We start from the raw sequence: 14,038 nt of genomic DNA, 5'->3' as shown, positions 1-14,038 counted from the left end.
GACAGTGTATCAGCTGCCAATTCCTTGCGTCAGCCTGAGAGGTGCCACACATTGCTGCTCTCCCTCCTGCACCTTGCCATCGTCATGAGAAAAGTATGCCCTGACTAGCTGACTGGTCCTTGAAAGATGAAAGCTCTAACCTGTACCTTAGGGGAGTGGTTCTCAAATGTTAGTAGCAGAATGACCTAGAAAGCTCATTAAATCACAGATTGCTGGGACCCAGCCCAAGAGATCCTGATGCAGTCGGTCTGGGGTGAGGTCTGATGGTTTGCATTTTAAATAAGTTTCCATGTGTTGGTGATGCTGCTAGTCCAGTTATTTTTGGAACTTGCTCCCTTCTTTCCTCCCCTCCTTCCTTCTTCCTTTCCTTCCATCCTTCCTCCCTCCCTTCCAGTGTATATACCAACCCTCTATCACAGGTCATTTGTGTTCTAAAAGAGACTAATAGGTACAATTTTATCCTATCAATGACTGGTGTGACTGCATTTAAAATTCGGTTTCAAAGTTACTTCTGAAGAACATTTAAAATAGCTTCTAATTACCAGAGTGAGAACAGAGAGACAGAGTAGGGAAAAGAATGAAGCCTCAGAACCACAGGCTTAGAGATGCCCAATGACACCCAGACCATAGCAGTCAACTTCCAGGGTAGCTTGAGGACATGTGAGCTAAATCAATGCCCACTGTTGCACAACACTAAGGATCTGTGGTCATTACATAGCAATAACTGACCAACATAAGGTAATTGCTCAAGCAAGTCATAGATTGAAGAATATATGATTGTCTTTGCAGTAACCAGGCTTCTGAAAGTGAGGCAAGAGATAACCCCTGGATTATAACTGTTGGGCAGTTCTGAAAGTCTTTAAAATGCCATGGGACATTGATTTTTCCCAGGGAACAATCTCCAGCTTCTTCTATTTATCAAGTTTCCTCTGCTCCATCCTGTTCCTTTGTCTATTTCTCTGCTCTCACTGTAAATGTTCCTAGAGATTTGTCAAATATTTTTCAGAAGCAGATTTGAAGGCATATTCTAAATTCAGCTATACTAGTGACTGATGGAATGAACTTGTTTCCACCTGTAATATGAAAATGATGTACCCAGTGGAGGGAAGAAAGCAGGGAAGAAAGAGAAGGAGGGAGGGAAGGAGGAAGGATGGACTTGCAGAGCCCCATAGAGTCTGAGGAGCTCTCTGTTCAATGACCCACAGCATCAATTTTTATCAATCTCCCTGAGTGTCCACTTGAGGGACAGGAGAACCAATGGGAAGGTAGGACCTCTGCTACTCTAGGTACCATTCTGTGTTTGAGGAACTGGTTATCTGGTGTGGATGTGCAGCAGACAACTTCCTTCTCTAGACTGTAAGCTCCTCAAGGGCAGAGATTTTTGTTCCATTCACTGATGAATCTCAAAAATCTACAGTAGTGCCTGGCACACTAGGCATTCAACAAATATTTATGGAATTGGAAATGAACTGAATTGCCCTGAGACCAGGCCATGGACAGTTTCTGGAAGTAGCAGGTTTCCAGGCAGATGAACCAACCCCCAGCCTCACAAAGCCAGTGCCTTCTAGTATGGTCACCAACTCACAGCTCCCAGCACTGCCCATCCCCATAACAGCAGTAACACCTGATTTCAAGAGCCAGATATTCCACTTATTATATTCAACTGCTTCTTTTTCTCTTGAATCCTTTTTATTAGTGCTCTCATTTTCCACTTGGCTTCATTTCCTCTAAGCCTTTACCCCTCCATTATTCCTTACTGTGACAACATTATCACACGGCAATTATGACAGTTTTTGCTGTTATGAAGTATTTAATCTGCTTTTCATGTCAACATTGAGATGGAGATGGCATAGTATTTTACACCTTTGGAAACTGAGGCATAGGGGAGATGAGTAACTTGCCCAACATCACCTGGCAAGCAGGTGGTGGAGCTGAAACTTGAGATTGCTAACAGGAGTGTTCGCGCTACTGATCCACACTGCATAAAAAGTGTTTGGTTATTTTCTGGGCCAGTGTTAAGCCTGTGACTCTGGTAAACCCTATTTAGGTCTCTGGGATTATAAAGCAGAATGTTAACTGCCATGCTTCATCAGAGTGACAAAAAGTCTCCCACTTCTAGAAGACTCTACAGCTTGTGAATCACCTTCAAACACAGTCCCATTTGATAATGAAGGACCCTCCCTAGTTAAAGTGATGGCTTTCTTGACTGACTCCCTCAAGTTCTGCAAGCAAAAAAAGTACCCAGAATGTCACAGTGATAAATAATGCTACATTGATTCTGCCGCTTTCCAAGTCCCACAGGTCCCTGGATTGAGCTGGGCTGCAGCCCTAAAAAAGTAGATGATTCTGTGTGTCTCAGACTGGGGTCTGAAAGTGAGATTATTGAAAATGGTGCAAGAGTAGGGAGCAAGAGGCAGCAGGAACGGGAATTCTCCACACCACTGAGGTAAATGCTGACAGGAGTATGCACAGTAAAATATTTTACTATGAAGCAGAATTACTCCAAAGACTGATGGACTTGCTCGCGAGACCCACTCACATTTATGAAGGTCATAAGTTACAGGCGTCCAGCTCACTCACAGGAGCGCAGCCATCACCTTTTATGGGTGAAACTTCCTGCAATATATTAAACTCTCCAGAAAACAGACAGGGGGTTTATGGCAAACGATAACTTTAATGCCCAGAAACCATTCGGTGATTTTGGGAGGATTATTAGTAACAAGGGCAAGATGCTGGGTCGTTTCCAGGCACTAGGCTCTCTCTCTCCTGCCTGCTCATGCCAATCCTCTTTTCTCCTCTGAATGCTGGCCAGAAATATGGACCCCGAGCCCCACCTACAGTAAGAGGGGATGTGAGGAAGCAGTGGATGAAAGAGGGCTGACCTTTATTGGCTGAAGAGTAGACATGGCCCTGAAGAGAAGAGGGGCCTCATCGGAATCCTTAGGCTGGAACGGAGACTATTGCTGAGAACCCTTAAAGGACAGGTGGTCACAAAGACACCCAATATCACTGCAACTTGTTGCCAACAATCAGGAGCTGTTCCTGTATGAGTCCCCAGCCACCCCTCATTTGGAGGAAGTTATAAAAAGGACAAGGCTGGGGTCACTTTAAGAAATGCTTTGCTCTGCATGATTTAGAAGAATCCCTGAAGGCCTTTTCTATTAAAATCTGAGCACTTTTGAGTTGGTTTGTTCCAAGTCCTCCTCAGAAATGCCTTCTAACCTCAGCTGCCACAGCTGTATGCAGATGGCTGTCGGCTGGTGGAGGGGTTGTCAGAAGGCAGGCCAAAAGATCTGGGCGTGGAGGAGTCTGCAAAATGTCCCATCCAGGAGGCTCAGACTCGGTGACTCCACAGCACATGGCATCTCATTTCCTAGGGTCGGGAAAGGGCAAGAGCACTGGACTGGGAGTCAGGAGTTGTGCATTAAAGTCATAATCTTGGATCATATGCACATCAATCACTGCAACTCTCAGGAGCTTTGTTTCCTGGCCCATAAAAGAGATGGCCAAGATCCTCCCATGGAGTCCTTTATTGCTGTACTCTCTGATCATGACTTCTTGCCTGGGTTCTCACCAAACAAACACTGGCAGCACTCAGAACCAGTTCTCCAAATGGGATTTAGCCATTTTTTGTTTTCCCTATGGAACTTTTTATAAAAAGCACGTTTAGATCATTCTTAGTGACTGAGCATCAAACTTTGGAATCCCCTTGAAGAGAAAAGGGAAGAGGCTGGGTGCGGTGGCTCATGCCTGTAATCCCAACACTTTGGGAGGTCGAGGTGAGATCACGCCACTGCACTCCAGCCTGCGTAACAGAGTGAGACTCAGTTTCAACAAAAAAAAAAAAAAAAAAAAAAAAAAAAGAGAGAGAGAGAGAGAGAAGGGAAGAAACAAAAGCAGAAAGTACCCTGTCGGGAAAGTACAAAGACCTGGCTTTTAGTTCTCATGGAGTCTTCCACTGGCTGTGCATTGCTTCTTGAACTGCACTTCTACTTCCTCCTCCATACACTGAGCGGGATAATAACTGCTTACACTTATGACGGTTTACTATGTGTTAGACAGTGTTCCAAGAGCTTTCTATGTGTGTTTTGTATATTCATTTAATCCTCACAACTCTTTGAGGTAGAGATTATTATTATCCCCATTTTACAGAGGGGGAAATCAAAGTGTAGAAAGGTTTGGTAACCTGCTCAAGGTCTTACAGTGAGCAAGAAGCAGAAATTTAAAACTCAGGCTGTCTGGCTCAGAATCCAGCATTATACAGCCGAGATTTTTAAGTCCTCTAGGATGCTAGTTCACAAACTCTTGTGTTTATCTGCTTCATCTGTGAAGCGTCACAAACTCTTGTGTTTATCTGTGTCATCTGTGAAGCATCTAAAATATTCAGGTTCTGAACTGTCTTCTAGGGATTCTGATTTGGCAGGAATGTGACAGGTTCTAGGACTTCGTATTTGTATCAAATGTCAAAGGCACCTAAATTTGGTGATTGAAAAGTCACAGCACTCTGAGACGCACTGTTCTAGAGTAGCTCCATACGTTTTAGGAGCCTTTGCGGGGAGTTAGGGACAGATTGAGTGGGTGGACGACATCTTCCTGTCTTTGAAGACTTTCCCATCTACTTTGGGAGAAACCCCATAGACAGCATATTAAATCAAAAGGTGGCTTAGAACACCCACCCCTTCCCATCAGGTGGCTGATCCTTTTCATCCCATCCAGGTACAACTCAAACAGTAGCAGCCTCACCTCTAGTACACTGGGGCAAGGACTCATCTCCCTGGAGGCCCTCGCCTGTCTGCTGCTTCTCCACTCCCGTGACCTTTGGCTCTCAGCATAGTCCAGGGCTGTGGGGCAGCTCCAGGATTGGGGTCAATGGAGGGGTGGACTCAAGGCAGATTCTACCTCCCTTTCCTTCATGTGAGTGCAAAAGGAAAAGGCAAAGCCATTTGCACCCCAAGGGACAAGCTTTATCCAGGGAGGGTACTCTCTGGTAACTGCTTGAGGAAGTAACCAGGCAGTATGACAAACCATTTGTTTCTCTTCTTTATGAAGGAGAGACTGTCCTTCCAGTTGCTGACAAAAACTTTCACATTCCTTCTGCTTTCCCCCAGTGCACATATGGGAGAAAATGCATACATGAATGTGCACACAGATCAAGCCCTCTCTCCTCCTACCCCCATCTGTGCATCTGAACCAGCCACCTGCACCCACTGTAACCCATCACTCTTTTTCATGGATCTGGCTGTGGCTGTGTGTTTGGTTGTCTGTTAGGGTGTCTCTATCTCCTATCATACCTTTCTGTCTTTCTTTGTTATTAACTCTAGGTCATCTGTTCCTCGAGGACAGGAGTTGATTTCTGCAAACTTCCTTTTGTTATGTTCACATTCAAGTTACCAGGTATGTAGGCCTTTAATACAGAAATTGCTCATGGGTGAGATTCATTTGATGCTTCTAGAGTCCAAAGAACTTTCCTTTTATATGCTTACAGCTATCTGTCTTTCAAAAATGTTCTAAAGGGAAAGTTTCTGATGCTAACAGCAAGGTTTGAAAATCACTTGAATTTTTTTCCAATATCTCTGTTTTAAATAATCCAACATAGTGTTGTCCCCCAGTTTTCTGACACCCCAAACTATTTACATGATATTCACCAAATAATTGCCAAAAATATTTAACAAGATTGCACTAAGTTTACCAATGAGACTTAATGACTATGAGTTTTTAAAACAATGAAAGTACATATAAAACACTGTTAGTTGATAAATATTAGTTATCATTAATACTATAATTATTAAACTAATTAATAAGATAATTACTATTTAAAAATTTTTCCCATTGTTAATATCAGTCTAAAATGTGAATTTTTATGAGTTTTCCAATAAATTCATATAACTGAATTTCTAGCCAGTTCACACTTCTTTATCTTGTTCATAAGGATATCATTTAAAATATTGTCAAATGTCTTGCTGAAATAGACATGTAGCATTTTCCTGATATGTCAGTCTAATAATCATAGCAAAATAAAGACATGCATTGGGGATGTATGAATTGTTCAAAGTAAATCTGTGCTAATGCTTGAGACTACTCCTTTCTTTTATAAATACTCTTTATGTGTTAATTTTCTATTTGAGAATTTTCCTAAACAATACACATCTATTTTATAGTATGCAGTTTCTAGCTTCAATCATTTTCTCTTTCTTGATAACTTTCATAGACTTTTACTTTTCTTGTCTCATATTTGATATGGTTTCTCAAAGATCTCGGCTCTTTAGTCCTGTCTGAACGCTGTCTATTTACTAACAAGATGAGAACAAAGTCCTTTCATCTGCACCTAGGCACTAGCACTCCTGTAAAGAGCTGAGGTCTTTTCCTACCACTTCCACAGCTAACTTGGGCTGTAATTCCTTTCTGCTGTGAGGGTCTTATCTTCGAATAAAAATAGAAGTAAATGAAGAGTTAGAAATTGTCCTCCATCTTGGATAAAGTGTAAGCAAGGTTCCACAAATGCTGAATGCCCTGAAAAGTGCCCATGCCACACGAAATTAGACCAGCAAAGTGCCGTGCCACACAGAATTAGACCAGCGAGGCATGTTTCTATCTGAGCATCAGTAGGAATACTTCATCATCCTTAGAACAGCTTGCATGGGAGAAAGTGCTCCTTAAGTTCTGATCTGCTATCCTTCCCGGAATATCTTGGTTCACAAAAGTATGATTCTTTCATTTCATCTGAAATTTCACTTGTTCCTTAAAGAAGCAGAGGCAGAAACAATTTCTGGATGTTTTTCGTTTAAATATGCCGAACAATCTTGTTCAGGAAACACATTCTAGTGTCTAAGCCTCAATTCTGATACTAGAGATTTTAGTTTATGGCTTCTTGTTCTTTCTTCAGTGAGCTGGAGGACATCTCACAAAAACTGACATTCTGTGTTAGGTGATGAATATGCTTCCTATAAATAAAGAATAACGACAGGTTATCTACTGAATGGTAAGTATGATACCAAACACTGCATGCCATGGACTGAATTGTGCCGCCTCCAAATCCATACGCAGAAGCCCTAAGCCCCAGTGTGACTGTGTTTGGAGATTGAGATTTTAAGGAGATAATTAAGGTTAAATGAGGTCATAAGAGTAGGGCCCTGATCTGATATTGATATCCTTATAAGAAGAGACACCAGGCCGGGTGTGGTGGCTCACACCTGTAATCTCAGCACTCTGGGAGGCCGAGGTGGGTGGATCACTTGAGGTCAGGAGTTTGAGATCAGCCTGGCCAAAATGGTGAAATCCCTTCTCTACTAAGAATACAAAAACTAGCCAGGCATGGTGGCAGGTGCCTGTAATCCCAGCTACTTGGGAGGCTGAGGCAGGAGAATTGCTTGAACCTGGGAAGCGGAGGTTGCAGTGAGCCGAGATAGTGCCATTGCACTCCAGCCTGGGTGACAGCAAGACTCTGTAAAAAAAAAAAAAAAAAAAAAAAAAAAAAAAAAAGAAAGAAAGAAAGAAAAAAGAAAAAGACACCAGAGAGCTAATGCCTTCTCTTCTCCTCCTCCCCCTGCTCATTGTCTTCCCACTCCTCCTTCCCCTGACCCTATCTTATGAAGACACAGCAGGAAGGTGGCCATCTGCAATCCAGGAAGAGAGCCCCCACCAGAAACCCATCCTGCCGGGCCTTGATCTAGGACTTCCAGCCTTCAGAACCACAAGAAAATTAATTTCTGGTGTTTAAACCACCCAGTCTGTGGCATTTTATTACGACAATTTGAGCAGTTGTATATGCTGTGAAAAGAGTATAGCCACTGGATAAGTGCTGTACTTAAATTTTAAACCTAACCAAAGTTAGGCTCTTAATTGTTGGTTGATCTTGGACAAGTGATTATCCTCTTATCATCCTTCTTCATATGTAAAACAGGGCTAAATTTATGAGGCCTGTCTCACAGGATTGTTTTTTAGATTAAAAGAACAATGTGTGAAGCCAGTTGTTTTCATGCTTTGCTGCAGATTGGAATCATCCGAGGATCTTCTAGAAAATGCCGATGCCTGTCTCTCACCCCCAATTATTGTGGATTAACTGCTATAGGGCATTGAGAGTTTTAAAATCTTCCCAGGTGATTGAAATATGCAACAAAGTTTGGGAACCAAGGTATTAAAATATTAGATACAGAACAGGTATCTGTTAAATAGTGGCTTTTCCCCCTTTGCTTTTTCCTCCCTGATAATACAGAAGCAATGTGCTTTATTTTTTATATCTGAGTGGAACAAGATGAGTCATTTTGGTAAGAACTGACGGCCTGAACAAGATAAAGCGCTTGCTGTCATGGGGCTGACATTCTCATGGAGCATCTTTTCATATAAATATTGCTTCTATAGTCATCTCCCATGTTTAGACTGTCCAGGTTCCTGAAGATCTGCAGTCTTTGCTAATTTCTCAAATCAGGATGCACACTTGTCTTCAATCTCCCTCTTTTCTTCTCCCCTGCCACCCCTGGCCTCCAGTAAATACACCTCTGGCTAGCACCTATTTCCAGCTTCCAAGTCTCTCAGATCCAGGATAGCTGCTGTGAGAAGTAAGTGGATGCACCTCCCAGCTGGTCTGTCACTTGGTGGAAAGGATGCACCTGCCTTCTGCCCCTTGGGGTTATCTCGCAGCTGGGTACTCTCAAGGGACACTCTGCCTCCTTTACTCCTACATTTCAACATGAAATTACTCACTTACCTAACTTCTCATTCTTTGGAGGCAACTTATCTCCAGGACTTGAAAACTAATCAACAACTAGGTATTTGTTTTAGTGCTGGGAATTGCAAAATGACCACTGCCTTTTGTCCCTTAGTTCTGATTGTCATTGACTTGCAACATCTCATGAATCAGTTTCTGGGGCAAATCTGCCCTGAGTGGCTTCTTATCCCAACACCATATTGCTTTCTGGGAGGTCCTTTTGGCATTGTCTTAAATTGAATTCAAGTTATGAATGTGGAATTCTAAAATCACAAGGCACATGGATGGTACCAGAGAAGATGAATGCTGACATTCCACTGGGGTTTGAGCTCCAAGACTGTCCCATAGAAGGGTTTCCAATAGAAATGGAGAAGAGGAGATATAGCAAAACTACCTACAAACTTAAAAAATATATATGCACATCCTCCCCTCTGGTTCTACTCTACTCTGGTTGGCTGAAGGGGAATACTCAATGTGTTTATTTGGGAAAAAAATCTTCATCAACCACTGCATCAGTAACTTTGTTATTACCATGCCTTTAAGAATTACTGATTTAGTGACCAAATACACTTGGCTCTAAATAGTTCTTTCCAACCTCTGCTTGATCATTAGAATTATTCCCACAGCTTTTACAAAACACAGATTCCCAGGTCCCACCCCAGATTGCTAAGTCAGAATTTTTTAAAGTATAGTCTATCCTCCATATTCGTGGGTTCTGCATGAACAGATTCAACCGACTTTAAATGAAAAAATGTTGAAAGCAAAGAAAATCACAATAAAACAAAAAATAATAGAAAAATTTAAAAGTATAATATAACAATTATTTATAGCATTTACATCGTATTAGGTATTATTAGTAATCTGGAGATGATTTAAAGTATACAGGAAAATGTGTATAGATTATATGCAAATACTAAGCCATTTTATATGAGGATCTTGAACATCTGAGGATTTTGGTATCCGAGGGAGTCCTGGAACCAATTCCCCCAGGATACCAAGGGACAACTGTAGTATCAGAAGATTGTAATTAGAAAAAAAAGCTCCAGGTGATTACAGCATTAGCCAGGGCTGAGAAGCATTGACATGGTAAGTAAGAGCCTGGATGTTGCTTTTCTCTTCCCGCCATCTTGGCTCCTGTGGAGGCCTGCTGGGAACAGGACTTCTAAAAGAAAATATGTTAGGGAGGCTGTGGTCCAAGGCCGTTTTTACTGGCTATGAGCGGGGTCTCCGGAACCAAAGGGAGCACACAGTTCTTCTTAAAGCTGAAGGTGGTTATGCCCGAGATGAAACAGAATTCTCTTTGAACTAGAGATGCGCTTACGTATACAAAGCAAAGAACAACATAGTGACTCCTGGCGGCAAACCAAACAAAACCAGAGTAATCTGGGGAAAGTTAACTCGGGCCCACGGAAACAGCAGCATGGTTCGTGCCAAATTCCAAAGCAATCTTCCTGCTAAGGCTATTGGACACAGAATCCGAGCGATGTTGTACCCCTTAAGGATTTAAACTAAGGAAAAGTCAATAAATAAACGTGGATTTGCGCTCTTAAAAAAAAAAAAAAAAAAAAAAAAAAAGAGCTGGATGTTGCACCCAAATGTGGAATAAATCTCTGTAGGTGTTGCAGCACCTAACACTTTACATCTGAGAGGTGCTCATAAATCATAATCAAAAGTTGCCATTATTGAGAACCTGTTGTATGTATGTAATGTACCGGGCGCTTTATATGCGTTATTTCACTCAGTTCTCACAATAATCAACTTCATGCATAAAGTTCAGAGAGATTAAGGCTCCCTGTGTCAGAATCCAGATTGCGACCCAGGACTGATTCCACAGTTCATGCCTACTTCACGCCATATTCTCCCCACCCCATGAGTGTTCAATGCAGCATGATTCATCAATCTTTTAGCCCCTCCTAAAAACCAGACCCCCTAGTCTCAAATGAACAGTCATTCACTGCCTCACACACACCTAAAGTTAAGACACTTAAGCATGCAAAGGCAGATGAAAACTGCACAATTCCTGGTAAATGTCTGCATGGGAGCTTTTGGGTGGCCAAAAATAGGTGACTTCCAAGCATTCATCATCCCGTGGGCATATACAGCACCTCAGAACAGGACCGACTAGGAAGGGCTGGCATCCAGAGTTTGAGGACCCAGGAGGAAGCACACTGGTGATTTAAGGGGCAAAATTTGAATTGCAAAGGGAAAGACACTTGAAAGGATTCTAGTATGAAGCAAACTGCTTGCTGAGTTATCACTTTTTTCTCCTAGAGAGCGTTTCATAAAGTACACATCTTTAATGCCCTAGAGTGGCATTTTACAGTTAACCACAGGTCCCACATGTTGGTTTACACGTGAAAGTAGACATGTGATATTGAGATCCCTAGAATGGACATGTGCAATAAGGTAAGCAGATGCTGAATTCAGAGAGGTCAACTAAGGGTTACTGGGTAGATGCAGGCAAGGTCCAGAGACCTGTAAGTTAAGGAAGCTGCTCCAGCCAGAAAATGATACTGGGCTTGGCTGGGTGTGATGGGTTCTGGGCTGACAGACCATGGATGGAGACAGAAAGCTGACAAAGGTCATTGAAGGCCTGAAGGCAAATCAGGAGACCTCTCAGTCCCTGTAGATCATTAGTATCTCTAAGTGCTATAATCATTCCACCTCCCAGAGAATTCTGTGAATTAGAGTCAGAGAATCTTCCAGTTTTCAAGATGGAGGCAGCTGGAGAAGATGTGAAACCGTAGCTTAACCTGTCTTTCCTCTGAGCACATGCATAGACATATACACACATGTGTGCATACATACACACACTCACCAGACCCCTGCCACTTCATATGCACATCGTTCCATCACCCGGTCCTTCTTTCAGGACATCCCCTTATTTTCTCTTTTTAAGCACCCTAAAGGACCCCAGTGTGAGTGAAGATTCAGAACAACCTCAGCTGAGTCTGAGGCTGAAGTCAGGTGATGTTTGCCATGCCCGGTGGCTTCATCACGGTGTCCAGGAGCAATTGAATGAGAGTCCAAGGGTAAAGAACACGTCATGAGGAAGGCAGTTGTCTATTCAGAGATGCAGGGAGGCAGAGAATCCTTCCAACAAAGCGCATTCCTGCCTTTTAGTTCATTCTGGTGCTGTCATTGATCCAGAAACTGAGTCTTAACCCCTCATTTGTCCAGAAGTACATCTTCCCTTGATTGGGTAAATGGTGCCCAGTGGTACAGTGAGATCTTCACAGGGAAGTTTTTTTGCCTCTCATTGCTTTGCATGTTAAAAGGCTCTTAGTTCATCTTAATTAAAAGATCATGGGCGCCGCACCTACTCTCTCTGGGAACACGTCATACAGCTTCCTTGTGTTTAAGAGAGAGGGCTTCCACACTTGACAACAGGTTGGCAGGAATAGTGGGATGAAGAAAAAGAAGAGGCTAAGGGTGACGCCCAGATTTCTCAGTTAGGCAACATAGCTGAGGGTGTGTGTTGACCAAGGTAGTATTTTCATAAGTAGAAACTGATTTTTCAGGAGGACACATAACCATCTACTGACCTGCTTCCTCTGCACGTGACTCCTCCGGATCTTTCCTGCTCCCGTCCTCCACTGCTTTCCTCTCATTCCTACCAGCCTCTTAGCAATCAGACCCTTTCTCCCCCTCCTACTCTCCCTGCCTTGTGATAGCTCCCACTGTTAATCCCCTAATAAATACCTTACACTTAGGTGTATATCCCAGTGAGTTCTTCAAAACACTTTCACATACATCCTCTTGTCTTCCCTGCAAAACAACCTTCCTCTTTAACCGAAAAGGCACCTTCGTAGGTTTGCTTTTTCCCAAATAGTAAAAAATGTGAAGACTGCTGTTTTTTGGCTGTTTTACTTGTGTGTTTCTTTCTGTTCGTTTTGTCAGTCTATCTGACTTATTGTTGCTTTATTTTAGGTTCTGCATTACTCACTGGCAAAGGCTAGTGCATACTATGCTCAAAGCAGCAAGCACTGAGAATGCTGGAAATTCAGGATCATGTTAGTCAGGAGTAGAGTTTACTGTACTAGACCCATGCACTTAGAGGTGTCTGAAATGGCCCAAGCTGCTTTAGGAGGTGGTGAGACCCCCAACCAGTGGAGGTGTTCAAATAGCAACAGGATGGCTTTTCCATATATTGTAGAGGAAATGACGGATAGAGCAGGTTAGATTGAAATCCCCTATACCTCCTATTAACTTCTCTGATTTTCCCATTACATGAAAATATTGGCCAAAATTTTGTGGCAAAGAATATCTGAGGGTTTTGTTTTAAGAGAAACCTTTTGTGCATGTAAATTTTGATAGGCCCTCCCCCTTCAAAGTAGCCTTGGGTGAAATTTTTTGGTCTTCATTCAGTTTTTCCTTCCTTTAGCACTACATAGTGCCAGCCAGGTCTTAAAGCAAATGCCTGTTGGTAACTTCTGAAGGCAAAGCCCTTCCCATGGAGCCAGACCCCTCAGCCAGAAGCTAGTGAGTCAGTAAAGGCCAGGCAGGAGAATCGACGGCCCCCTCATGCTCCTGGACTGATTAGTTCTCCCTGTCTTTTGCTTTCTTTTTAAACCTCCTGGCACTTTAAAAATCCAGTCCTCAGCATGCTCCTGGACCCTTTCCCCAAGCATCATTTAGTCTCAGAGAAAGAAAACCATTTTCATGTTAGCCTAAGGAAGCATTTCCCAAAGTGTGATTAGGGGAACACTTGCCTTAATAGGTGCTTCTGGTAAACAGGTCCTTCTGCTCAAATATTACTGCCCGTGTTCTTTCCCTTTGGAAGGTTTCAATGTGCATTTGCGTGTTAAAAGCTTTGAGAAATCCTGCACAAAGAAACCTATTGCAGTTTGTTAACCCAGAATTTGCCAAATGTATTTGATCACAGAAATATTTTTCTAGAACATTTATTTTGGAAGTGGAGGAGCGGGAGGGGAATGGGGCTATGGCAAATCAGTTGGTATCTGGAATATCTGCAAAGTGTGGCCTGAACAAGGCAAAAAGATGAGTATATCATTCACAATCAAGGGAAATGATTTCGGTTTCTGGATTATGTATTGTTTGGAGCGACTATTCCATGGTGCCCACCTCCACCTCCAGGCACATTGGCATAAGTGAGGGAGAGTTGGCAATATTATCAGTCTTTCAGCAACAGCAAGTCCTAGGTGCCTCCCTCTGGAATTAGTCTTTGATAAGTGTTATTGACTTAGCTCCAAGTTGCTGGCTATTCAGGGCAGGATAACCTTCATCTTCACAACGGTGCCCAGGTCGTGCCTGCAGCTTCCTCTAGGAGCAAGGGTATTTCATCTTCCAACTCCAGGGCATTTGTCCTGCAGC

The 14,038-nt window shown here is 42.7% G+C and overlaps 1 pseudogene; it reads left to right on the top strand.

The window, feature by feature from the left end:
• The first annotated feature begins 9,814 nt into the window (after positions 1-9,814).
• On the top strand, positions 9,815-10,220 carry LOC102133442 (large ribosomal subunit protein eL33 pseudogene; annotated as a pseudogene).
• The last annotated feature ends 3,818 nt before the right edge of the window (positions 10,221-14,038 follow it).

This window comes from Macaca fascicularis, chromosome 1, assembly GCF_037993035.2.
Source record: "Macaca fascicularis isolate 582-1 chromosome 1, T2T-MFA8v1.1".
NCBI classification, from domain to species: domain Eukaryota; kingdom Metazoa; phylum Chordata; class Mammalia; order Primates; family Cercopithecidae; genus Macaca; species Macaca fascicularis.
Note: the sequence above shows the minus strand (reverse complement) of the source record. Positions and strands in the feature narration are given on the sequence as shown.